The sequence below is a fragment of the Aotus nancymaae genome, unplaced genomic scaffold (genome assembly GCF_030222135.1).
Source record: "Aotus nancymaae isolate 86718 unplaced genomic scaffold, 86718_ANA_hifiasm-v0.15.2.pri h1tg000046l, whole genome shotgun sequence".
NCBI lineage: Eukaryota > Metazoa > Chordata > Mammalia > Primates > Aotidae > Aotus > Aotus nancymaae.
Genome location: NW_026988460.1, coordinates 29,677,131 through 29,704,616, shown reverse-complemented (window position 1 = coordinate 29,704,616; position 27,486 = coordinate 29,677,131). Strand labels below are relative to the sequence as shown.

The 27,486-nt window shown below is 42.8% G+C and overlaps 1 long non-coding RNA gene and 1 pseudogene across 2 annotated transcripts; both read left to right on the top strand.

Moving 5' to 3' along the window:
* Positions 1-1,052: 1,052 nt before the first annotated feature.
* Positions 1,053-27,079, top strand: LOC135268887 (uncharacterized). 2 transcript variants are annotated; one of them, XR_010337245.1, is made up of 3 exons: positions 1,053-1,413; positions 23,069-23,169; positions 23,880-27,079. It is a non-coding gene; the product is annotated as an uncharacterized LOC135268887 (long non-coding RNA). The 2 variants fall into 2 exon arrangements; XR_010337244.1 differs by having other exon boundaries at positions 23,859-27,079.
* On the top strand, positions 4,148-4,674 carry LOC135268905 (phosphatidylethanolamine-binding protein 1-like; annotated as a pseudogene).
* Positions 27,080-27,486: the final 407 nt, after the last annotated feature.

Below are 27,486 nucleotides of genomic sequence, written 5' to 3'. Positions count from 1 at the left end.
AAGAAAGAAGGAGGGGGGAGGGAAGAAGGAAAGGAGGGAAGGAGGCGAGGAGGGAGGGAAAGTGAGAAGGTGGGAGGAAGGGAAGGAAGGATGGAAGGAAGGAGGGAGGCCAGGACGGGTACAGAACAAGGGCAGCCTAGGCTCCGGTTGCTGTGACAAAGCTTCGGAGTGGCCCTGGGGCATTCTCCTACTGGCATTTGGCGTAAGCCTGTGATAGACAAAGAGCAGAAGATGCCTTTAGGGGGCGCAGAAGAACAGGGTCGATATGCTGGGGGGAAGCAAGTATTTCAAAGCAAACTTTTTCATCGTTTTTGTGTTTGAACCATGTACATGTATTGCCTGTCCCCCTAAAATAAATTAATTGAGAAGAGAGCGAGACCACGCCGAGCCTCTGGCTATCACAGCCTGGATGGAAAGCACCTAACTCCGCTGTGACCCCGGCTTCGGGCCCGGGCGCCCTATGGGGGATGCGGCGGTCGCCCTTTGGAGGGCGCCGCCTCTGCTTCTCACGGCAGGGGCGCCCCCAGGAAGGGAGAGGACAGGGAGCTTTGTCCCGCTGCGAACGAAACGCGGGGTCCGGCCTCTCTCCTCCCCGCCCTCCCCGAGCCCTCCGCGGCCTCCCCGTCCGCCCTGCGCCCTCGGAAAGCGCCGCCCGACGGCCAGGGCCTTTGGCCGCAGCCAGAGTGCTATGCCCGAGCTCAGAAGAGCCTTCTCCACGGAAGCGGCCCCTCCTCCGGGAGCCCGGCGGCCGCGAGGGACCCCTGGGGGCGATGTGAGGATTCCGCCCCTGCCAGGCGGACTCGGCGAAGGGAGGAGGCGCTTTGAGAGTCTCGATCTCCCGCCCGCGCGCCTCCCCGGCACAGACCTTTTTTAACTTTTTGGCTTGTGGTGCGCGTCCTGATGTGCCCCGAGCTTACAGCTGGCAGAGCTTTACTGGACTCGCCGGAGCAGCCGTCCCCAGGCGGACAGACCGCGCGTCGCCCGCTGCCGGGGCCCCGCAGGGCCTGGCGCCTGGGGCCAGGGCGACGCTTTGGGGCGAGAGGATCACACAGCGCTCCGCGAGCCTGGCGTCTCCCACGCGGCCGCTGTGTGTCATCCAAGCAGTGTGCTCTCGCTGCCGTGTCCGGGTCACTGCGGGGGTGAGCCCCGCTTTATCCTCCCCTTCTGCTGTGGATGGGCACTCGTCCGGGCTAGAAGGGATAAGGTTGCTGTGAGCGGTCTCCTGTGTGCTTTTGGTGAACGTGCACACACGTTTCTCTTGAGTGCAGACCTGCCCGGGAGTAGAACTGCCATTTCCCAGCACTTTGGGGAGAAGTCCTGTTGCAATCTGAAGCCAAGGAAGCAGAGGACCGTCCACGTTCGTGATTCCAGCCAGGCACAGAAGGGAAGGACACGGAGAGCAGCCACGCAGAGGTAAGGAGGGGCACTGGGCGCTGCTGTCCCCTCCCCTGAGGGACAGCCACTCCCCTTATGGACGCAGGTGCGGTCACCAGAAGGGAAGGACAGCAGAGGACTCTTCAGGGACCTTCCTAGACACCCCCCACCCCGCCCTGGGAGTGGCCTACTTGCTTGACTTGAGGGTGAGACTTGGTCAGCTCTTGACCGTGGCGGGCAGGACCATGGGCTTCAGGGGGCCAGCACCCACGACCCGTGCCTGAGCTTCCATTCCCTGCTTGCTGCCCGGGCCTCCAGGCAGGGATGTCTCGTCTCCCTTCCCGGGCTTCCATTGCCTCGCCCCCTGCTATGGTAAGGATTCACTCAGGTCCCTACTTATTAATCAGGGAACTCGGGGTTCCAGTTTGCTCTCTTTCTCCGCATCTAGTCCCCTTGGGAGCCCCCTGGGGCAGAGGATAACACACCAGAAGATCTGGCTGTATATGTTTGCCTGGTTATAATAATGTCAAAATTCCGTCAAACACTAAACGGAAAAGAAAGAAGAAAACATTGAACTTTATTAAAATGAACTTCAAAAGACAACGTTAAGAGTAAAACCATGATTCACAGAAAAGTTGTTTTTTGTTCAATAAAGGACTCAGGACCAGAAAATATGAATAACCCCTACAACAAGAAAAAGATAGATTGCTCAGTTAAAAATTGACAAAAGACTTGAAAAGATATTTGACAAAAGGAGAGATCCAGATAGTCAACCCACACGTGAAAGTGTACTTAGCTTCAGGGAACTGCAAATCAGTGACATTCGATTCCATATCACAGCCACTGGGCAGCTAAAATAGCAACGGCAAATGCTGATGAGAATGTAGAACAACCATCTGGGCTCTCATTCCCTGCTGATGGGAGGGTGGATTGGAGCAACCACGTGGAAACTGAGAGTGGCCTCCTGCACTCTGGGTTCCAGCCAGCTCTGCGTGCCACATTTTCTCAGTGACAACTTTCTGTATGGGCATTTGCCCACTGCTAGTGCTGGGTGACCTACGTTGGTACAGTGGGGACTACAAGGCCCTTTTCTTAGGATAATTCCTTTACTACTTTTAACTCCTGGTCCTTGGCCCTGGAATCCCCCAGCATTTGGGGTTACCAGAAAACAAGAGGTGGCAAAATGGTGCAATAATTTTGAACCCAGCTCCATGTTGAAATGCACAAGTGCGGACAGTGCAGTGGGGAGATGAGAGCTTGGGGCCGGGAAGACTGCCTGGGTCCCAACCCCGGTCCCTCGCTGGCCACCTACAACACACTGGCAAATCACTTTTATCGCCAAACCTCAAAAATTTGGTTATTTGCATAACCAAAAATGCCTAGAAGTAAGCCAGATCACAAATGAACCTTGTCCCATGTCATGGCTGTCCTTCCTTCCCCAGCAGCACCCCCATCTCTGAGGAACACCAGGCAAAGTTCAGACCAGACCTTCTAGGCTTGTCATCGGGAAAGCTAAGGATTGCGTCCACAGCACACAGGGGCACTCAATAAATTTGTCAAATGAGTATTCTGCTCCCGCCTTTTGACAAAGCCCCTTGAAAATGCCCAAGTCTTGCATGGAAGAATAAAAATAGCCTGAGGAAAATAGAAATCTTTGTCTAATCACTAGGATATAGAACTCCTTCTCTACATCAATATAATGGCAAAATCAATATAGAATTTACAGATTTACACACTTAAAATTAAAAATATTTATATGTCAAAAAGTGTCGTACACTAAATTAAAGGCAAACTGTCAAAATATGGATTTCATGTTAGCAGCACAATTATCAGAAAAAGACATATATATGATATTCTTCAGATGTATACAATGAAAGCCAAAACATAAAAGATAAAGCACTAATAAAGCAATGATCAGAGGACATGGGTGAGTGGTTCATAAATCGTAGAATGGACAACAAATACTGGCAGTCAATGAGCATCAGAGCAAATGTGTGACATAATCTTTCCCTTAAACTGGCAAAGAATATTTTTAAATCTAATAGTGATCATTCAGAAGGTGGGCATTGTTCAGTACTAATGACTGTAATATGTGAAGACCAGCTGATTGGTTGCAACAAAGCTGCAAAAATGTACACATCTTTTGACCTAACAAGGCTAATTCTAGGGATTTATTCTAAAGATGCAGTAATAGATGTTGCTAAGACTTATCTGTTGCATCATTTTTATCAGTAAAATATTCTAAGAACAGAATATATGTCCGTTGCTCATTATCATATCCCCAGCCCCTCGCGCAAGGCCTGCGCCCAATAGATATTTCATAAACTGACCTGTGAATGAACATAAATGTTCAATATTTGGAAACTGTGGTCACAAATTGTAATACAGCCTCATGATGAACTATCTTCAGTCGTTAAAATAGATACAAGAAAGGAATATCTAAGGCCGGGAAAACAGAAGGCTCAGTCTACCCTTCTTGTTTCTTCCACTCCATTGCTGTACGTGGATTGGTAATGCTTCCCCTGCCAGTCCCAGCTCCTGTGAGGTCACCTCCTCACTACTGTGGTAGTTACACTGGACTTGGGATCTAAATGTTTTATTAACCAGTAAAAAATAATAAAAATAAATGAACAAGAACTGCTTTCATGGTATTAAAAAGATAACTACAAAATAAAACAAGGTGGAGACCTCTGAGTCACCACTGCCACCTGTGCCTAGCCTACCTCGACACTCCCAGCTGCATGCTCCACTCACCCCCCAAGTGGTCTGGTCCATGAGCCTGCAGGAAGTGGACGAGCAGCTGCAGCACCCGCTGCATGTCACCTATGCTGGAGCAGTGATGCGTGAGCTGGGCAAAGTGCTAATGTCCACCCAGGTTAAGAACAGACCCACCAGCATTTTGTGGGGTGCTCTTGATTCGGAGAAACTCTGCACCTTGGTCCTGACAGACTCAGATGGTCCCAGCAGAAAGGATCCCAAATATAGGGAATGGTATCATTTCCTGGTGGTCAACATGAAGGGTAATGACATCAGCAGAGGCACGGTCCTCTCCAATTACCTGGACTCAGGGCCTCCCAAGACCACAGGCCTCCACTGCTGTCTGGCTGGTTTCAGCAGGACCGGTTGCTGAAGTCTGAAGAGTCCATCCTCAGCAACTGATCTGGAGACCACTGTGGCAATTTCAAGGTGGCGTCTTTCTGTAAAAAGTACGAGCTCTGGGCCCTGGTGGCCGGCACATCTTACCAGGCCGAGTGGGATGATTGAGTGCCTAAACTGTACAAGCAGCTGTCTGGGAAGTAGGGGGAAGCTCGGGGACCTGAACTGTCCTAGAGGTCCCAAGCCACGTTCCCCAGTTCAGTGTTGCATGTAGATTTCTCCTCTTCCCGCTCCCCTTTGCACAGCCAAGACCTGAGCAGTCAGATGGTGGTTTAGGTGACTTTTCCTGCTGCCTGTCCTTTATAATTCTAGTCACTCACTCACTCCAGTTTATGTTCTGATCAAATTTGAACTCCATTTGGAAGATATTTTGGATGACTGTGATGGGGTCATCAAATTGTTAATATAAAAATAACAACCCAGAATTTAAAGGAAGAAAAATTGCAGGGAAAAAAGACCAGGTCTACAGTAAAAGAGCAAAGTATCAAAGTTTCTTTAATGGGGGTCAAGAAAAAAAAACTGGTCGTCTCTGACTTTGTGATCCTGAGTCCAGAATTGTACACAGTGTGTTTTTATGGTGCTGTCATTCACCTTGATAACAAGATGCTGGCACTGAGGCTAAACCCCAAAATGGCACACCTCAGATGCCTCAGGTGTCAGTATCTCGCTCTGGTCCCTTTATTTTTTATTTATTTATTTATTTTTGAGACGGAGTTCCGCTCTTGTTACCCAGGCTGGAGTGCAATGGCGTGATCTCGGCTCACCGCAACCTCCGCCTCCTGGGTTCAGGCAATTCTCCTGCCTCAGCCTCCTGAGTAGCTGGGATTACAGGCACGCGCCACCATGCCCAGCTAATTTTTGTATTTTTAGTAGAGACGGGGTTTCACCATGTTGGCCAGGATGGTCTCGATCTCTTGACCTCGTGATCCGCCTGCCTCGGCCTCCCAAAGTGCTGGGATTACAGGCTTGAGCCACTGCGCCCGGCCTGGTCCCTTTAAAGAGTATTCTTGGAAAAAGCAGCAGACAGAGTGGCTTTGCTGTTGTTGGAGCGTGACCATCTAGACTCACAGCAGTGCCAGCTGACAGCTTATCAGGAATCCTTAAATCTGTGTCTGTTAAATTGATCATTCTTCATGGGGGTAAGAAAAGCTGGTCTGGAGTTGCTGAATGTTGCAGTAATTCCACTGTTTGCTTATAGGTGAATAAAAATAGGAACCTTGAATGAAAAAAATAAAATAGAGTATGAAGGAGAAAAAGAATTAATAAAGATAAAAGCAGAAGTTAATTAATGAGAAAGCAACTAGTAGGCACAAATGAGAAAAGGAATCAAGAACTGTTTCTTTTGCAAAGATCAGTAAATAAATACATTTCTGGCAAGTCTGACAAGCAAGAGAGAAAGAGTGAGAAAGAGAATGAAAGTATGCAATATTAGGTATGAGAAAGTGACACAATTATAGCTGTAAATAGATTAATCGCTGGTGGGTCTGCAGAGTTACAGGCAAAAGATTGGGGTTTTTGGAGTTTCCATCTCTCTGCTCATATCTGTTCTTGCAAGTTGTTCACTCTTTCCATTAGATCCCCCAGCGTATTGTCCATAGTTGTTTTAAATACCTTGTCTAATCATTCCAGAATTCCTTCATCTTTGAATCTGGTTCTGATGCTTTCTCTTCTGTCTCTTTAAATTTGTTTTTTTGTTTGTTTGTTTGTTTTTTAGTGTGCCTTGTAATTTTTTGTTGAAAGCATGTCATGATATATTGGGTAAAAGGAACTGAGATTGATAGGCCTTTAGTGTGAGATTTGTATGCTCATTTGACTAGGAATTAGGCCGTGTTTACTATTTGCTGCAGCTGTCAGTGTAGGAGGATACAATTTCCTTAGGTGTCTTTGATTTTGCCTCCCCTGTTTTACAGGAGCCCTACTGATGCGATGGTAAGGTGTTGGGGAGGGGGAGCTTTCCATAGTTCTGTAAAGGTCTCAGTGTTTCAGTGAGTCTATGAGCCTGAGCTGTGAACTTCACAAGTGCTTCTCAGTTGCTTTTCTCCCCCCATGCCCCTCTCATGAGTTGGGAAAGCTAGAAGGGGCTGGAATTGGGTATTTCCTTCTCCCAGTTAAGCTCTGGTAAAACCCCAGTCTGTTAGGCTCTGGCAAACAGTTTTCCTTAATGGCAGGGCTTGTTAACAACAGAACGCTCTGGAGTACTTCAAAATAGCTTCTTTTCTCTGTCCCTTGTGTATTATTCTGTTCTTACATTGCTGTAAAGAAATACCTGAGACTAGGTAATTTATAAAGAAAAGAGAATTACTTGGTTCTTGGTTCTGCCGGCTGTACAGAAAGCACAGTGGCATTTGCTTCTGGGGAAGCTTTGACTCATGGCAGAAGGCAAGGTGGGGAGCAGACGTGTTACATGGCGGGAGCAGGAGCAAGAGAGAGGAGAGCAAAGGGAGAGGTGCTACACACTTTTCAACAACCAGACCTCGTGAGAACTCTATCATAAGAATAGCGCCAAGAGGATGCTAATAAACCATTCATTCCTTAAGGATCCATCCCATGATCTAATCATCTCCCCCCAGACCCCACCTCCAACATTGTGGATTACAGTTCAACATGAGACTTGGGCAGGGACACGGATCAAACTGTATCACCTGCTGGAAGCAAAAGGGATTTCTCTTCAGTCCCCACTGTGGGAACCTGAGAGCTTGGAAGTCAAAGTCAATAAAAGTGTGCTCCAGTTCCCCCCAAGACTGGGCCCCCTGAAGTTTTTGACTTTTAAGCTCATCCACACTACACTGAGCCTCCAGAAACTCATCAGTTACAGTTCAGGTTTTTCTACCCCAGTGCTGGTTTCTGGAAAGGTTTCTGCTCATAGGTGTCAACCTTAAATAATGAGACTTAGAAAATATGATTAAATATAGAGTTTATTTGAGTGCAAAGTTTAAGGATGACAACGGAGAATCACAGGCTCGAAATAAATGAATCAGAGTTCCAAAGTGGAGAAGTTAAGGCTTCCTCGATATAGGCCGAGACAGAGGTTCAGGAGGGTTACGACATTTTCCATATAAGACCAACGCACACCTTACAGTGATGCGGTTGGTTAAAGATTGCTGCTTTCCAAGGAGGATTACTTATTACTCCATAAAAGAGGGTAATGAGCTCAAGTAGGTCTTATCCCTGGTACCTTTTCAGTCTTTTCTATTCTCTACAGTACAGGAATAATTAAAGGAGTTAATCCATAACTGGAGAAGCAGAAGTTGTAGCTGCATGCTTCAAGACTCAGGCCATATAGTCTCATTTATCTCAAGGTTCAAATAATCTAAAGGCCAACAGCTCTATGTTTGAATTATTTAATTTCTGCTCCAGTAAGTTGTGATCCTCTGTATACACTTGTCTTTCCAATTTTTGAGGCAGCTATTTGCCCTGTGGTCTCAGTTCTTTACGTGTCTCAGAAGAGTTGTTAATTTTCAGTTTGTGTTTTTTTTTTTTTTGGATGGGCGTGAAGACCAAGCTCCTTACATTTCAGACCAAAAACCAGAAGTCCCCAAACATTTTAAAGTCTAAATACCGTTGATACTTTTCACAGAAAATATAAATGACCAAGAAGTAGTAGAAAGAGTAAATTGATCAATAAATATGGATGGCATGAAAAACTCCTTTAACTTAAAAAGTATCTGTCACAAACCAACAACTTAGGATAAGTTGAGTGATTAAACACTAGACACAAACATAAGCACGATCCATGATCTAAGATTCCAGAAATGCTTTAAAGTCCTTGGGATCAATTAAATCTCACAATCAGGTTTTTTTCAGATTTCTCAAAACAATGTCATACATAATTATTTCTTGGAAAACAACCCCAGTCTGGGAGAGCAGTTCATAATCAAGCAAATTACTGTCTCAGCCACCAAATGCACCTGCCCCAAGTTGTATACTTAAAGAGTACAAATAGCCCACATTGGTTCAGGTCAGATTTTGTTACCCAAAGAGTTTGCCACAGACCTTAGATTTCAGAGTTTTTTGGCATTTAGGAATTGCAGATGACATGTTGAAAACCTACACTATCAATCGAAGTTATTCATAAAATTCTAGACAATGCAATAGGATAAAGAAATGAGCTTAAAAACATTGGAAAGAAAAGAGACAAAATTGTCATTATGTTAATTGTACATTTCCAAAAATAAGAAAGTACAGAACACTAGACTTTAGAGTGTTTTTTAAATTCAATATTTTCTATGTACATACATATAACATATGTGTGTGAACACGTGTGTATGTTTGTGCCTGTACATAAGAATGGGTAACACCCTTCTTTTCACCCAGATAGAGACCAAGGAGAGAGAGGAACGGTGCTTGGCAAATAATTTAATTCAGTCTTTTCTAGACTGTGCATTTCTAAAGCTCCAATTGTGTTGCTAAGGGAGCAGCGTTTAAAGCAGGTTTGTGGCTGCTTTCTTACCCTGCTAAGCCTGAAAGGGAAGCAGAAAAAGAACAAAGGACTAAATACCACTTTGGATAATGATGTGATTTACTGATTCCATGGGAGGAAGTGCATTCTTTCTAATTTAGAGGCAGTTAGGAGATATTTTCTTCCTTGCCGTGGCAAGAACTAACGTTTGTCCTTAAGAAAGACATGTTTGTGCTTGAATCAACAGACACTCTGTACCATGCACAGATTAATTTATAAATGGACTAAACACTTAAACATGAAACATCAATAAAATTATTTCAGTAAGATATAGAATAGTAATCCTAAAACCTTGGAATAGAAAGTGTTTTCATTCTCAGATGTCCTGAAGAAACAATTTCACTGATTTAACCATGAAAAATATATAACTTTTATGGTTTAAAAAAAAAAACACCAAAAATCTTAAAAGAGGAAGTCACTGGTAAAAGTATTCACAACTAAAATGATCACAGAGGATGTAATGGTTGAATTGTGCTCCTCAAAAAATACCTGTTGCACTCCTAACCCCAGTATCTCAGAATGTGACCTTATTTGGATCTTTTCAGAAGTAATTAAGTGCCTCACATGAGGCATTAGGGTGGGCCCTGATCCAGTATGACTGGCGTATTTGAGTATTTGAAGTGGGAGAATACTTGATGCCAGAGATAGAAGGAGGCCAGAAAGAAATTATAAATTTACAATGCACAGCAAACACCATCCTCCAGGGATAATTCTGGGAATATGGTAACCTGAGCCCAGCTCCATTTCCTTCACTCCCACGTGTACCTTTTCTAGACCAGTCAGCTGCTGAGACTCTGGGCATCTATCTGGGTGCTCATGCAGTCTGGGCTTCTATGAGCGTCTCAAGGAGAAGACTTCTGTGGTGCCTTCTGCTCAGTTGCTCAGTGGCAGCTGCCTAGAAGTCAGCACTGGGGAGCTGCCAGGAAAATCCTGGGAAGACTTGGGGGAAGTTCCCATCAGCACCATGAGCCTGCCTGGTTTCCCTGGTCAAAAGATACTAAGTGTAGGCTGAGTCCTTCTAATCCCGCAGCTAAAGAAACGGAAAGAGGATAGAAGAACAGGGATCCCAGCACATGCCTGCTGCAGTGTCACCAGCACATGGAGGCAGAAATCTCTGCACCTTCTACCACCTGAAGAGCTGCTGCCGAGGGAACACCAATGACCAGACTCGAACCCCGATGAGCCAACAACTAGCCCACAGGATCACTGCAGCGAGAGGGCAAGGTTAGCCCATGACAAATAGAACTCATACCTGGAAAAGAGAGCTGCTAGAGGACAAGGGTGCATCTGGAAGAAAATTGGAGGAGGTGAAGAGGGAAAGGACATTTAAATGGATGCAAGAGCAGTACAAAAGTTTCTGGAGCTAAAAATAAACATAATTTTCTGCTCCAAAAATTCAGTGGGTGAGTTATAAGAGAAAAGAGACACTGTTGAAACCTAATTAGAATTAGCATTCTAGAAAATTTATTGCAATAAATATCTCAAAAAGAGAGCAAATATATCAAATAAGACAGAAATCATCATGAACCGATATATAAGGGTTTGGAGCAGTGCATACCAAGGATGAGACAGTGGGAGTGTCCACCCTCAGCTCAGATAATAGTGTGTGCTTTGTCAGGAGATAATTTAGAAAACCAAAAGACAGTCGGTTTTTTATGATCACAATGGACTGGCAATGCTCAACAACATTAGTGATACAATAGTCCTCAAAAAAGTCTTCTGTTCATCTAAGATTTAAACACTTGCTGCAGGTACTGTTTTGTTTTTTTTTTTTAAATAAACTTTACCTTTTAGAACAGTTAAGATCATCAAAAAGATTTTAAAAATTGTATAGAGAGTTCCCAAATACTCCTTCCTTCATTTCTCCCTAAAATTAGCATCTTTCATTAGTATAGTATATTTGTTACAATTAACGAATCAATGCTGAGACTAACCTCCAGCGCTTATTCTGATTTTCTTAGTTTTTACCTAATGTGTTCTTCTGTCCCAAGATTCCATCCAGCATACATTATATCTACTTGTCATGTTTCCTCAGGCTTCTCTTGGTGTGGCAGCTTCTCAGACTTTCCTTGTTTTTGAAGATTTCAACAATGTTGAAGATTAAGAAGTTTATAAGATGCCCCTTTATGGAAATTTATATGATGTTTATCTGATATTTTTATCATGATTAGATGGGGATTATATGTAGACTACATGGGTAGAGAAGCAACTTTCATCACATCATAATAATATTACATGCTATCGACATGATTTGTCACTGTTGATACTGACTTTTGTCAAAGATCAGTTGACAGAGGAACCTGAGGAGACATGAAAAGTAAATATAATGTATCCTGGATGGAATCCTGGGACAGAAAAGCACATTAGGTAAAAACTAAGAAAATCAGAATTAGCTCTGGATGTTAGTCTCAGTATTGATTGTAACGAATATACTATACTAATGAAAGATGCTAATTTTAGGGAGAAATGGATGAAGGAGTATTTGGGAACTCTCTATAAAATCTTCTTAATATTTTGTGTGAGTCTATTTCTGAGGTCTCTACTCTGTTCCACTGATCCCTTCATCTGTTCTTTCACCAGTATTACACTGTCTTGATTACTGTAGCTTTATAGTACCCCTTGAAGTTGAATTGTGTCAGTCCTCCAACTTCTTTTTTTGAGATAGAGTTTTTCTCTTGTTGCCCAAACTGAAGTGCAATGGCATCATCTTGGCTCAGTGCAACCTCCGCCTCCCGGGTTCAAGCAATTCTCCTGCCTCAGCCTCCCGAGTAGCTGGGATTACAGGTGTGCCACCACATCCAGCTAATTTTTTTGTATTTTTAGTAGAAATGGGGTTTCACCATGTTAGCCAGGCTGGTCTCGAACTCCTGACCTCAGATGATCCACCTGCCTTGGCTCCCAAAGTGCTGGGAGAGACTGAGAATATGATAGGAAATTTCTCCTTGAATAAGGCACCAGAGCCAGGTAGGATCAATAAACAAATGATTCTACTGCTATTTAAACTATGTCAACCTATATAAAAACAGAAAATTTTCTTATTCATTATGAAAAGTCAGCAGAACTCTAACACTCAAACTGTATAAAAAATATAAGAAACCCATACACTAATTTTATTCCTGAATATAGATGTTAAAATTCTAAATAAAATGTTAGTGAAACAAATCAGTACTATTTCAAAAAATGGTACACTATCAAGCAGGGTTTAATCCAAGAATGAAAAAGTGGCTTAATATCAGGAAACCTAAAGGGAAAAATACACGTGATTTTATTAGCACAAGCTGAAAATGCAGTTAACCAAATTTATCAGTTATTCTTAATAAAAACTCCAGGAACCAAGGAAAACTACTTAATAAAAATGGCCCAGTAAAATTAACAGCAAATATTATTTTGAACTACAAAATACTAACATCGTTTTAATTAAAACCATTAACTATAGAGGGATACTTATTCTCACCACTATTTATCATTGTCTTGGAAGCTGAGCTGAATGCAATGAAATAACATGAAATAATTTCAATAAATATTGTGATATGGTTTGGCTGTGTCCCCACCCAAGTCTCATCTTGAATTGTAGCTCCCATAATTCCCATGTGTTGTCGGAAAGACCCAGTGGAAGATAATTGAATCATGGGTGGTTTGAATCATAGTGTCCTTATGGTAATGAGTAAGTTTCATGAGATCTGATGGCTTTATAAGGGGAAACCCCTTTCATTTGGTTCTCATTCTTTCTTGTCTGTCGCATGTGAGATGTGCCTTTCACCTTCTGCCATGACTGTGAGGCCTCTCTAGCCATGTAGAACTGTAAGTCCGTTACATTTCTTTCTTTTATAAATCGTCCAGTCTCAGGTATGTCTTTATCAGCAGCATGAAAATGAACTAATACACGTTGGAGGCAGAGATAAAATCATCTCTGCTCAGAATGATACAATTATTTATAGAAAACCAAGAATCTGAATGTTCATTGCAGCACTGTTTTCAATAGCAAAGACCTGGAACCAACCCGAATGCCCATCGATGATAGACTGGACAGGGAAAATGTGGCACATATACACTATGGAATACTATGCAGCCATCAAAAACGATAAGTTCATGTCCTTTGTAGGGACATGGATGAATCTGGAAACCATCATTCTCAGCAAACTGAAGCAAGATCAGAAAATCAAACACAGCATGTTCTCACTGATAGACGGGTGTTGAACAATGAGAACACATGGACACAGGGAGGGGAGCATCACACACTGGGGTCTGTCGGGGGGAAATAGGGGAGGGACAGCGGGGGGTGGGGAGTTGGGGAGAGATAGCATGGGGAGAAATGGCAGATATAGGTGATGTGGAGGAAGGCAGCAAATCACACTGCCATGTGTGTACCTATGCAACAATCTTGCATGTTCTTCACATGTACCCCAAAACCTAAAATGCAATAAAAAGAAAGAAAACCAAGAATCTATTAAGGAGGCAGCACTATAGAGACAGGGAGTAAATCAGTACTTGTCCACACAGGAGATGGGAATGAGGAAATGCAAACTGGATTGAAGTGATATTTGCATAAATCTGTACATTCACTGAAAGTTATTGAGTTGTACATTTTAAATGAATACTTTTTTGGTAGGTAAATTATGCCTCAATAAAGCTGTTATAAAAAATATTCTAGGTGGAATAAGAAAATTTACGGTGGGTGAATATGATATTAAATAAAACAACTCTTTTTCTTAAAAAAGTTTCAAAAAATTTAGGAATGTACTTAATAAGAAAAGCATAGAAACTATAAAGAAAATTAATAAACCTTATTGAAAGGCATAAAGCAAGAACTGAACTAATAGGAAACAACCACGTTCTTGAATGGGAAGACTGAATAGCATCAAAATGCTAATTGTTCTAAAATTAATGTTAAAAATCAGTGCACTTCTAATTAGAATCCCAACAGCATTTTTCTCTCCATTGGATAAGATGATCTGAAAGTTTATGGCGATAAGCAAATACCAAGCATGGCAAAGGAAAGTTATAAAATAGATCAATGGCAATGAGAAGATTTGCCTAACTAGGAACCAAAGAATAGGGTAAAACCAGTCATTAATGTAGGAATAGACAAATGGATCAATGTAATGGAATGAAACAGCAGGTAAGATCCTAATATACACACGTATGTGTGTGTATACACATATGTAGAATTTTCACACATGACAGAGATTGTTGTTCAATTTTGTGGGAAAACGGGAAATTTTTTAATGAATAGTACTAGCACAACTGGCTATCCATTTGCAAAACAATTACATTGGTCTCTCATCTTACACCACATACAAGATTAAATTACAAATATACTAATGACTTAAACATAAAAAAACAAAATATGAGGCCAGGCGCAGTGGCTCAAGCCTGTAATCCCAGCACTTTGGGAGGCTGAGGTGGGCAGATCACAAGGTCAAGAGATGGAGACCATCCTGGTCAACAAGGTGGAACCCAGTCTTTACTAAAAATACAAAAATTAGCCAGGCTTGGTGGCATGCGCCTGTGGTCCCAGCTACTCAGGAGGCTGAGGCAGAAGAATCGCTTGAACCCAGGAGGCGGAGGTTGCAGTGAGCCGAGAATGCACCACTGCACTCCAGCCTGGTGACAGAGCAAGACTGTCTCAAAAAAAAAAAAAAAAGGAAATCCTGCAAGAAAAATCTGTAAGATTACATGACCACCCTAGAGGGCAAGAAAGAACTTCTTAATCAGTACTGGAAACCAAGAGGTTAATTTTTTTTTTTTTTTTTTTTTTTCTTTTATGCCCAACTAATTTTTTGTTTGATTGTATTTTTTTTTTTTTTTTTTTTTAGAGAGAGAGAGAGAGAGAATAGGAAGGAGGAAAAAGGAAGAGAAAGAGAGAGAGAGAATGGAGAGGAGGAAGAAGGAAAAGAAAGAGAGAGAGAGAATGGGAGTATTGCTTTCTTGCTCAGGCTAGAATGCAATTTAGTAATGGGTATTGAAAACCTCTTTTATACTGATAATTATACTTAATGATGTAGTCAGGAAGGAATAAGGGAAGAAGATAACAAACAAACAGCCAACCAATATTTAATTTAAACCTATGAAATGCTATGCGATTACTGAGGAGTGATTTACTTCCAATTATATAGTCACCTTTGGAATAGGTGTGAGGTGGTAATGTATGTTTTGTGTATTTGAAGTGGAGAGTTCTATAAATGTTTATTAAGTTTACTTGTTCCGGGTCTGAGTTCAAGTTCTGAATATCCTTGTTAATTTTCTATCTCGTTGATCTATAGAATCGTTAGCTCTTCTTGTTGCATTGATCCTTTTGCCATTATGTAATGTCATTCCTCGCCTCTTTTGATCTTTGTTGCTTTAAAGTCTACTTTATCAGAGGCAAGAATTGCATCTCCTGCTTTTTGTTTATTAGTTTATTTTTGCTCTCTGTTTGATTGGTAAATCTTCCTCCTTCTCTCTGAGTCTTTGTGTATTGTTGCATGTAAGATGGGCCCGGATGCAGCATACCGATGGGTTTTGGCTTTTTATCCAATTAAAATATATATAAGTTTAATACTGGCGTTTGATGCTAGCTGGCTGTTTTGCCCATTAGTTGATGTAAATTTTTTATTGTGTTAAAGTTCTTTGCTTTTTGATGTATTTTTGGAAAGGCTGATATTGGTTGTTCCTTTATATGTATAGTGCTTCTTTCAGAAGCTCTTGTAAAGCAGGCCTGGTGGTGGTGAACTCTCTAAGTACTTGTTTGTTCGCAAAAGATTTAATTTTTCCTTCGCTCATAAAGCTTAGTTTGGCTGGATAGGAAATTCTGGGTTGAAAGTTCTTTTCTTTAAGGATGTTAAATATTGGTCCCCACTCTTTTCTGGCTTGTAGGGTTTCTGCTGAGAGATCTGCTGTAAGTCTGATAGGTTTCCCTTTATGGGTAACCTGACCTTTCTCTCTGGCTGCCCTTAGTATTTTCTCCTTCATTTCAACCCTAATAAATCTGGCGATTATGTGCCTTGGGGTTGGTCTTCTTGAAGAATATCTTTGTGGTGTTCTCTGTATTACCTGGAGTTGAATATTACCCTGCCTTGCCAGGTTGGGAAAATTTTCCTGAATGATATCCTGAAGAGTATTTTCCAACTTGGATTCATTCTCTTCATCACATTCAGGTACACCTATCAAACGTAAATTAGGTCTTTTCACATAGTCCCATATTTCCTGGAGACTTTGCTCATTCCTTTTCATCCTTTTTTCTGCATTCTTGTCTTCTCGTTTCATTTCACTGAGCTGGTCCTCGACTTCTGATATCCTTCCTTCTGCTTGATCGATTCGACTGTTTAAACTTGTGCATGCTTCGCGAAGTTCTCGTGTTGTGTTTTTCAGCTCCATCAATTCACTTATATTCCTCTCTAAATTGTCCATTCTCGTTAACATTTCGTCAAACCTTTTTTCAAGGTTCTTAGTTTCTTTGCATTGGGTTAGAACAAGTTCTTTTAATTCACAGAAGTTTCTTATCACCCACGTTTTGAAACCTGCTTCTGTTATTGGAACACAGGTGTAATCTATTAAGCCTTGTTCCGTTACTGATGAGGAATTGCAATCCCCTGTAGAGGGAGAGGCATTCTGATTTTGAGTATTCTCTACCTTCTTACGCTGGTTTCTTCCCTTCATTATATATTTGTCCGTCTGTCGTCTTTATAATTACCGACTTTCTAACTGGGTCTCTGACGTCCAACTTGTTGATTCCCTGCGCCGAAATCTGAGCAATCCACTGAGCCGGCCAAAACAGCGGTGTTAAGATTGATGGTGCTTTTCTGCCCGGGAATCTCTGGACTCTGCACCAAGAACTGGCGTGCTAAGGCACCAGCAAAACCGCCACGCCGGCCACAAGAGTCGCCCTGGCGACCCGTGGATCTCCTCCACTGGGAATCTCCTGGTCCGTGAGCAACTAATTTTCGTCTGAAAGTGTGGCGTCCTCTCGTTCTTTGCGCTTTCACTGGGAGGTACGTGCCCGAGCTGCTAATCATCAGCCATCTTGGATCTAATTTTTTTTTAAAAAAGAAATATATTGGAATGGGAGAGTTTCCTGACCCATTTGCAGGTTATGCAACAGGGGTGTGGCTCATCTGTTCAGCTGCTGCCAGTGCTGAAACCCCTCACATGAAGGGGAGCATGCAGATGGGTAGATGCAGAAGCCAGAGTGAACGCTTTTGGGTTTCAGCCCCACGGTGGCATCTAGGGATGTTTGCCTGGATATGTGGAGCGACTCTCGAAGCCCCAGTGGGCATGTTACAGGGCTCTTTTAACTCTACTGTCTGCAGACAGCTTAAGTGTTAACCAGCTCAGTGCCTTCTTGGTACCCAGGTTCTTGTTCAGCATCTAGGAAGAATCAAGTCACACATGGATTTGAAGGATGGTGAATGCAGGGATTTTATTGGGTGATGGAGGTGGCTCTCAGTGGGATGGATAGGAAGCTGGAGAGGGGCTGAAGTGGAAAGATGATCATCCCCTGGAGTTTGGTCATCCAGTAGCTGATCTCTCCAATGGTCCCCAGCTGAACTCTAGATTTTCAGATGCTCCTTCTCTTCTCTCCTTCTTTGCTTTGCTGTTCTGCCACTCTTTTCTTTTCATCTGCTCTTGAGTCCAGGGTTTGGGGTTTATATAGCTACAGGATAGGGGGGCATGGCAGGCCAAAAGGCAACTTTTGGGCATAAGAACAGGAATGCCTATTCCCATTTAGGGCCTTGAGTTTCCAGGCTTAAGCGTAGAGCCTTTGCTGGGGAGCTGCCCTCTTATACCCTGTATTTCCCTGTCGCCTGTCCATATCATTTCCCCCCTCTGAAGAGGCACATCTAACTGCCCTTAGAATATGGATGACCACCAGTCTTAGCTAATTCCTGCTGACATTGGGCATTGTTTGGAGAAAAGGCCAGTCAGAGTCCTCCTTGTGGTCTACCTAAGGGTCCCCAGGAAAAGAAAGCCATTGTCCAAGGCTCTGGTTGCCTGACCATTTGGAGTTTCGATGGCCTTTAGGTGAGAGAGGATAAAAAGAAGTTTCATAGGGTTAAGTATGCATGGGTTAAACATGTGTGTTATACAAGGAAAAAAATCTAGTGCCACAGATTACAGAAATAAGAAATGAAATATACTAACAACACTGCACCCTGGTGAAAAAATCTAAATCTTGTATGGGAACAGTTAAACACTATGAGAGAGCTAACTGTTCTTACCACATCTGTAGCAGTTAGCAGGTGCATCTTGGGAATTCTGGGGTTTCTGGGCTTGCATGGTGTCCATTAAAGCTTTTGCCTCTTTCTTGTGTCTCCCTATCTCTATTGTAAAAAATCGAGGTGGACACTTTCAGGAGGTCCTCTAAAGTACTATCTGGTCCCAGGGCCCGTTTCTGAAACTTCCTCCTAATATCAGGGGCTGCTTAAGTAATAAATTTATCCTTTAGGATTAGTTGTCCGTCAACGGAATCAGGAGATAGAGAGGTATGCACTATCAAGGCCCTATTAGCTTCTCCAAGAACGCAGTGGGATTTTCATTAAGTCCCCGGTTTATCATGGATAGCTTGCTATAATTGAAAGGCTTAGGTCATAGTCCTATGTAAGCTCTTCATTATGCACACCTGAAAGTATCTCCTTTTCCAGTCTCCCATCTCATCACTGGGATCCCAACCAAAGTCAGTCACTGGTACTGCTTGCCTTTCAACTGGATAAAGTTCGCCCCCTTCGCTGAGCTACATGTGATACAAAGCCCATCCCCACATCTCTCTGCTGCTTGCAGAGCTGCCTGCTTCTCAATGTCCATCAGGGTCTGATTCTAAAGTAACACATGTCTCTCCAGGAGAGTTCAAATATTTGGGTGAAATTCTGGAAAGCCTCTATATATCCGTCAGGGTCACCTGAAAACTTGCTTAGATCCTCCTTAATTTGCTTTAAGTCCTGTAGAGAGAAGGAGATCTGGACCTTACTGGGGTCAAATTCACAGACGTCTGTGAGAGGGGCAAGAGTGAGACTGGGCTCATCGGGGATGAGGATTTCTAGGAGAGGGTAAGTGAGAGACTGGAGCTGAATAGGGAGGTCGGGGTGGACCCAGAGGAGCAGGGCTGGAGGAAGCTGGCTCCTCTGCTGGGGATTCATTTCTTCAGTTCCCTGGGATTGTTTCCTTCAGCCTGTCCTGAGATGGCAAACAGGAGGGCTGGATCAAACCTACAGTGGTGGGAAAGGGCTGGATTTCCCCGTAAGGTATAGAAAGCTTACACACATGGGGCCTCAGACCATCTGTCCTCACATCGACAGGGTCCAACTGCTGGCTGGTATTGAAATTTAATTCCTTCCTGAGGCCAAACCAGCCCTTCATAATTTGGCCAAACCTTTATGCAGAGAGCTATGAGGCATTTTTCCTTTAGACTCTGAGGGTCAAAGCAGTGCCACTGGTTCAGGATGCACTCCAGAGGAGTATAAGCTGGGGATGGTGAAAAGAGCTGGTTGCCCATTCTGAAAGACAGGGAAATAAAGGCATCCCTTATTTCCCCTTTATCTTCTAATGAAAACTTAGGCTGTGATGGAGAGAAAGCAGGGCATCCCCCCCTTTCCCTTCTGTCTTCTTATCCCGAGTTCTGGCAACCTTAGACAGATGCCACCCATGGGTGCTATTGTGGCATGTACCTGTGAAGCAGGGAGGGCCTAGAGAACAGGAATTATCCATCCTCATCTATGTCTCTATCCCTGCTACTGTCAGTAACCTTTGGGTTCCCTGGGCCTCATCCACACCATGGAGCATGGCCTCATTCCATGAAGCAGGGGTTTGGTCAACAGGAATTTGTCCTGCCCATTTACATTGTGCCTATTGCCTGGCTTTGGATCCCTCAGATCTGGTTTTCCTTTCTAAGGCCTCAGCCTGAAGCCTGGAATTGAGTTTCAGATAAAAAAAAAAAAAAAAAAAAAAAAAAAGGCATTTCAGGGGCTGCCTGTATCTGTTTAGATTGTCTCAAATGGGCCCTGCCAAATTTGCAGTTATCAGCCAGCAGGGGTCGTTTCTCCGTTGTTTTCCCTGTCATAAGCAGAGGGCTGGGGTAGGAGAAGAACCCTCTTGTACAGAAAAGGAAAAAAAAACAAAAACAGAAAACAGCTTAAGCCTCTTGCTCTGTGAAAATGGGTTCCTTTAATTATTGTATCTTTCCCCCAGTTCAGACCAGTGAGGATCCTTCAGCCACTGGGGGAAAGGCTCAGCTGGCACGGCGAGCAGGAGGCGCCAGCCAGCCGACCGTGCAGGGTTCCAGCGGCAGCCGTAGTTTTCTCCCACTGCTCTTGACCACTGGGCGTAGCTTGTGCATGTTATGGACATGCCCAGGCTCTGGAGCCGGGAGATAAGAAGGGAAGCCAATGTGCGCAGGATCCTGAGGCCATTGGGGTGGGGTTTCGCATCGCCCCAAATGCAAACTACATTGATCTGAATCGCGCCTCTGATGGCTGGGCCAAATGCTCGTCTATTTAACATCGTTGCGGCAGTCTGTAGCAAAACCCTTAATATTATAAAAGAAGAGATAGAGCCATTTCAAACCGTGAAAGGAGAAGAGATACCAGGCAAAGTCTAGGGGTCTTTGCCTACAGAGTTCCGTCTTTGGGCTTTCCAGCAGCAAAAGATGCCTTCGGTTGCCCCGGGGTTTTTCACTCCAGTCCCATGCTATGGCTAGACCTCCATGAAGGGAAACAACCATTTTTTTTTACCTGCAGGAAAGGGAGACGTGACAGTTCCGCATCTGTATTCACCCTTGTGGATCCCTGGCGAGACCACAAGTGAAATGATAGAGTTCCCTGACTCCCTCACAGAACATGTGACAGGGGTGTGGCTAGTCTGTTCAGCCCACTGCTTAAACCTCTTATGGGAGGGGGAGCACGCAGATGGGCAGCTGTAGGAACCAGGGCCAGCACTTCTGGGCTTTGGTCCCATGGTGGCATCTAGGGGTGTGTGCCTGTGACTCCTGAAGCCCCAGTGGGTTTGCTACGGTGCTCTTTTAGCCCTGCTGTCCACAGGTGGCTTAAGTGTTAACCAACTCAGTGCCCTCTTGGCACCTGGGTTCTTGTCTAGTGTCCAGGAAGAATCAGGTCACACTAGGAATTGAAGGATGGTGAATGAAGGGACTTTACTGAGTGGTGCAGGTTGCTCTCAACGGCATGGATGGGGAGCTGGAGAGCGAATAGAGTGGGAAGATGATCTTCCCCTGCAGTTTGACCATCCACCAGATGATCTCCTCTCCAACTGTCCCCTGCTGAACTCCTCTTGATACTCAGATGCTCTTTCCCTTCTCTCCTCTGCCACTCCATTCTGTCACTTTTCTCTTCTATTCATCTGCTATTGGAGCCCAGGATTCGGGGTTTATATGGGTACAGGATAGAGGGGCATAGCAGGCCAAAAGGCAACTACTGGAAAAAAAACAGGACGCCTGTTATCATTTAGGGCCTCGGGTTTCCAGGCTTGAGGGTGGGGCCTTTGCCAGGGAATCGCCCTCTTCTACTCTGTATTTCCCTGTCTCTGACCTGTATCAATATTATAAAATATTTTTAAGATGAAAATCATTTTCTGTAGAGTAAAAAATTAACAAAGTCAGTAGAGAGATACTAGGTTTATATTACAGAAAATGAAGTCATATCTGTAACAGACATGGTGTTTCTCACAAAGCGGTAAGTCTGAACAATCCCACAGCAGAATGTGTAAAGAATATGAATAGAAGATTTACAGATGAGCAAATCCAAATGGCCAACAAACATATAAAAAGATGGCTAGATGTATTAGTAGACAAGAAAATATAAAGAACAACAAGATTTTATTTTACGTTCATAAACTGGTCAATGCAAGGAAAATAATGCAATCAGACGTTGCTGGTGGAAGTGTGCTGGGTGAGCATCTTTAGAAAACAATTGGGCAATATCTGTTAAGCATCTACCACAATCACAGGTTATATAGATACGGATGTAGCTATAGATGGACTTTATTGTAACATCACTCATTTGAAAAATAAATAAATAAATAAACTCAGAATTGTCCATCAATGGAAGAATGGTTTAAAAAGATACAGTATTGCAAGTTTTTTTTTTTGTTTTTTTTTTTTGTTTTTTTTTTCAGATGGAGTTTCGCTCTTGTTACCCAGGCTGGAGTGCAATGGCGCAATCTCGGCTCACCGCAACCTCCGCCTCCTGGGTTCGGGCAATTCTCCTGCCTCAGCCTCCTGAGTAGCTGGGATTACAGGCACACACCACCGTGCCCAGCTAATTTTTTGTGTTTTTGGTCGAGACGGGGTTTCACCATGTTGACCAGGATGGTCTCGATCTCTTGACCTCGTGATCCACCCACCTCGGAAGCAAGATTTTGAGAAATATATGCAATGTGATTCCGTTTTTGAAAAAATGAGCAATGATAAGGAAACTGCAGGTATGCGTATACATTATATAAATATACATATGAATGTCTAGCTCTGTTATTATTTGAGCATGGATGAAAATATGATCATATTCATGGAAGCCTGCTATCATGGGTTCTTGGGGGACTGCAATGGATAATATGGGGTTGAAGTGGGGGAAGGAGTGGGGGAAATCCAGAAAAAAATTTTTAAATAGAGAAAGTAAAAATAATTATATATAATATACTTTCAATGACACACATATGAACAATTATAAATGTGCACATGTATACTCTTTCACATGGAAATGAAACAAGTTTTTAAGGCAGGATCCTGGAGGATGAAGGAAGGTGTCAGCATAGGTTCAGGCTGAAACTGCAGCTGCTCACAGTCCGGGCTCCCGTCATCGCAGGAGTCAAAGCACACGTGGGAAGCCTTGCACAAGCCCCTCGAGGGCCAGAGCTTCAGTGGTCAATGATCACTTCAACTCAGAATTCACCACTTATTCATTAACCTTGGATAAGCCCAAGGAGGATGCTCAGACTTGCCACATTATCTGAGGGGGTGGCAGTGGGTGTGGTGGGAAGTCTTTTCTCTCCTCTCCTTTATTTTCTTTATTTTGTTCTTTTAAATGCAAGTAGGTGAAAGAACAATCCACCTTTTAAAGAAGCTAAGGCACTACCTTTCTCTCTCTTTATTTACCTTAGGGCAAAACAGTTTGTTGCATAGAAACAATTAGAAATCTCCAGTAGGGTTTTGAAATTCAAACCCTCCCGTTGACATTCAAACAATGGATAAAGAGGAAGAGGTATGTACTGACATGGAAACACACACTGGACAAGTTGATAAGTTTAAACAATTAAGTTGCATAATAGTATGTATACAGAGTCATTTGAGGACAAACTGACGTTTTTCCTTCTCTTGCCCAAATTCCTGTCTAAGGGGCATGGGGAGTATAAAGCCTCATCCGAGGGGATTTAGTCAGCCCTGTATAACATAGCTTACTTTCCAATCCAACTCTGGCAAAACACGACATGACAGATAAAGAAGGAAATCAAAATATTTTAACCCCAAATATATTTACTTGCCATATCTTGAAATTGCCCTGCAGAGTTGCCTCTTGTGGGGAAAAATCTACATTCTGTACAGAATCCCCTTTCCCTTCTCCTGCCTTTTGCCTGATCCAGGAGACAATCGACTAAGAGTCTGGCACTTTTATAAGTCTGTAAGAAACATATACAATCTATCCTCTCTGAAGCCTGCTACCTGGAGGCCTCATCTGCATAATAAGAACCTTGGTCTCCATGACCCCTTTCTATCGATTCCAGGTCTTTAAATAAACTCTCTCAACCAATTGTCAATCAGATAATATTTGAATCTGCCTATAACCTGTAAGCCTTCTGCCCACTTCCAGTTGTCCCACCTTTCCACAAAGAACCAATGTACATCTTTTTTTTTTTTTTTTTTTTTTTTTTTTTTTTTTTTAATTTGAGACAGAGTTTCGCTCTTGTTACACAGGCTGGAGTGCAATGGCGCCGTCTCGGCTCACTACAACCTCTGCCTCCTGGGTTCAAGCAATTCTCCTGCAGGATGGTCTTGATCTCTTGACCTTGTGATCCACCTGCCTCGGCCTCCCAAAGCGCTGGGATTATAGGTGTAAGCCACCGCGCCTGGCCCCCAATGTACATCTTACATGATTAACTGATGTCTTATGTCCCCCCTAAAATGTATAAAACCTAGTGGTGGCCCAACCACGGTGGGCACATGTTCTCAGGGTCTTCTGAGGGCTGCATCATGGGCCATGGTCATTGACATTTGGCTCAAAATAAATGTCTTCAAATATTTTACAGTGTTTGATTCTTTTCACAGACAAATTCCATTTTAAATATATTTCCCAACTTTTTATTATGAAAAATTTCAAACGGACAGAAAAATTGAAAGAATACATCAAATCCCTGTGTATTTGTGTACCCCTCCTCAGTACAATTGTCAAAATACCGTCATATTTATTCTCTATCTATGTGTGCTTTACAATTTGGTTGTAAATTGCAGGCATCATGGTGCTTCACTCCTAAATACTTAAACCTACATCTTCTGAGAATAAAGATAAACTCCTACAAAATATAATGTCATTGTTGCATCCAATAAAATTAACAATAATTCCATATCATCTACTATCCCATTTTTATTTAAATTTCTTTAGTTAACCTAAAAATGCCTTTTATAGCTTTTTCTTAAAGTAGGATCTAGTCTTTGTTCACACAAAGCATTTGGTTATTAAGCCTTTTGGTCTCTATTAGTCTAGAATAACTGCCCTGCCTTTCTAAAAAAAGAAAAAAAAAGTTTTGAATGGCATTGACTTCTTAAAAAGTCCAGGTCAGTTTTCTTATAAAATGTTTCACATTCTGATTTGACTGATCTTTCCTTAATGAGGTATTTAACTTGTTCCTATATGCTCTCCCAACCTCACCCTTCTCTTGTAAACCGAAAATTAAGTGTTGGGGCTTAACTGAGTTCAGTGTAAAAGTTGCTCTGCTATCAATAATACTGCTAAGTGTGGACACTCAAGATGGTGGCTAGCAGAGCTCCCCATTGATAAAGTACAATATTCTTTTGTATATCTCGGTAAAGGATACCTGGGCAGGGCATTGTTAAATCAAGTTTAGCCTAAAGCCGCCTCCTTACATATTCTAAGTTCAGCCTAAAGGTTTATCTGTACATGGTAAACTATAACCTAAATGGAGGTGTAGACAGACTATGGCCCACCTTTGTGCCAATCACTGAGTTTTGGCCAACTAAAGAAGGCTGACTGTTCAGTGTTCAAATAAGGCAAATGCTAGGCTATAACCGGTCCCTCTGTTTCTGTACCTCATCCATTTTCTATATATCATTTTCCTTTTTCTGTCTATAAATCATCTTCTACCTTGTGGCTTCACTGGAGTCTCTGAGGCTGCTATGGCTGGGAACGCTGCCTGATTTGTGAATCATTCTTTGGTCAATTAACCTCCTATTAAATTTAATTTGGCTAAGGTTACCCTTTTAACAGATGGTATCAGAAGTGAGATCCAAAGTAGAGCTTCTGGTGACCCCCAGGAGCATTGAGTGGCCAAGGAGGGTTCCCTCTGTGTGACATGGTAAAAGCCCCATAAAATTGCATACCTCAACCATACCTCGGCTTTCTGTTGAAACTGCTCTCTGTAACCCCTAATGTGACAGGCAAGCAGTCCAAACCCACGCCATCTTGGCCCCTGAGACTTTTAATAAGTAATTAAGGTCTGTAATTTCCCCCCTACCCAGACAATGTGTAAACTAATGCTTATCTTGACTTCTGTGAACCACTTAAGTAACAATTGGAATGTCCAAAGTCCCCTGTCCCTCAGAATGTCTGGAGCCCCTCACCCTCATCTCCGCCCAGGAGATCATTTACAGAATCCACTAGCCGTCGGAAAGTCTGAAGCCCCTCACCTCCATCCCCGCCCCTCACCCTCACCCTCACCCTCACCCCTGAGGTGGTTTTACAGGTATAAAAGGTCTTGACACCCTCCTTTCGGGGCCACTGGTTGGAGAGACGTGAGTCCTCCTTGGCTGCCGGCAATAAAGACCCTACAATTTGGCATACTTTTGTCTTGGTGTTGACTTTCTATGCTCACTCCAGTACAACATCTGGGCCCATTGCGTTTGTGGCTTGTTGCTCCCTGGCAATGACTGGGGATCCTGGTAAGTTCTCTCTAGGATTCCAAAGCTCCATGGATTTGTGTTCTGAGCGCTTCAAGTTTCTTTGAGTAAATGTATGATCCAAACTGTGTTGGAAGTCATGACAGAAACTGAACTGGATTCAGAATCAATCAAATTGAGTTCAATAATTAACTGGCTTGAATCCAGTTGGGGTCTCATAGAGCCCTAACTTGGTCAGAAAGAAACCAATAGTCAATGGCAATACTGCAGGAGGTGTAAACTTTGGCTTTTGAAAATTGACAGGGATTTTTGAGTTCTACCCCGTTTGTTTTGTTCTTCTTGCATACTTCGGTAAGGAAAAATCATTGGCTAAGTTGATCAAGGGGGTCTGAGAGCCAAAGCCAATATTTGAGGTAAAAATTGGATCCTTAATTTCTGAAGAACTGAGTACCTTCTAGCTTATCGATGGATAAGTATTAGGCCCTGGAAACCACAAAAGCTTACAGAAATGATGAAATTTTACTAAAGATAAGTTACACTAGGATGTTCCAAATGAACAACACTGCACTTGAAGAAGTGCATTTGTAAATGAGGACTTTCAAATTAGCCTCATCTAGGGATGCCTATTGATATGCGAAGCTTCTAAAGAGGCTTTAGTATTTTTAAAGGCTCTTGATAAAAAGGCGAATAAAAAGCTTAAGTGACTAATTGATAAGAAAAATGGAATCTGCTGACCTTTCAGTTTGGTCACCATCCCGCCCTAATGGCAAAAAGAAAGCTAGCCTAGATCAAGTGTTTATAAAAGGAAACTTCTTTTTCAGATTTATCCCTGCTGAGTCCAGGCATAGAGGATGCTTTCTTTGCCCAATTCCTTAATGGGGTCCCCCGTGAGCTTAGTAATTTTAGCCAAGAACACAGGAGCTAAGTTAAACAGAACACCTATTGAACTGAAATACATCGTTCTGGAATTTGATTAGCTAACCTGAAACCCTTTTGAGAAAGAAATGTACACCTATTAAAGAATCTCCATTTCTATGGATGTCTGCCTATGTACATTAGAAACTTTTACCATTATTTTAAATTTACATAATAAATCATACTTTTGTCTAAAGTGCTTTTCTGGCCATCTTGTCTTGACTGAACTTTTATGTGAGCACCATTATTCTTTTCCTTGATTTGAGCAAATGATGACACAATATTTAGGCTTAAAATCTTACCTCTGTGTTTATAAAATATACTTTTTTTGTTTTACCTAAAAGTTGTCTTTTTAGACATGCAAATTTGTTGCTTAGTTAACAATTCCTTAAGGCAGTGAAATCGGTAACTGAGGCCCCAGCACTCCCAACTCCTTAATTATACATGGGCACAATGGTACCAGATAAGAGGAAAATAATGATTAAAAAACGGTGCTTCCAAGGCCTAAGGGCCAATGCTCGGGGGCCTCCTCTAG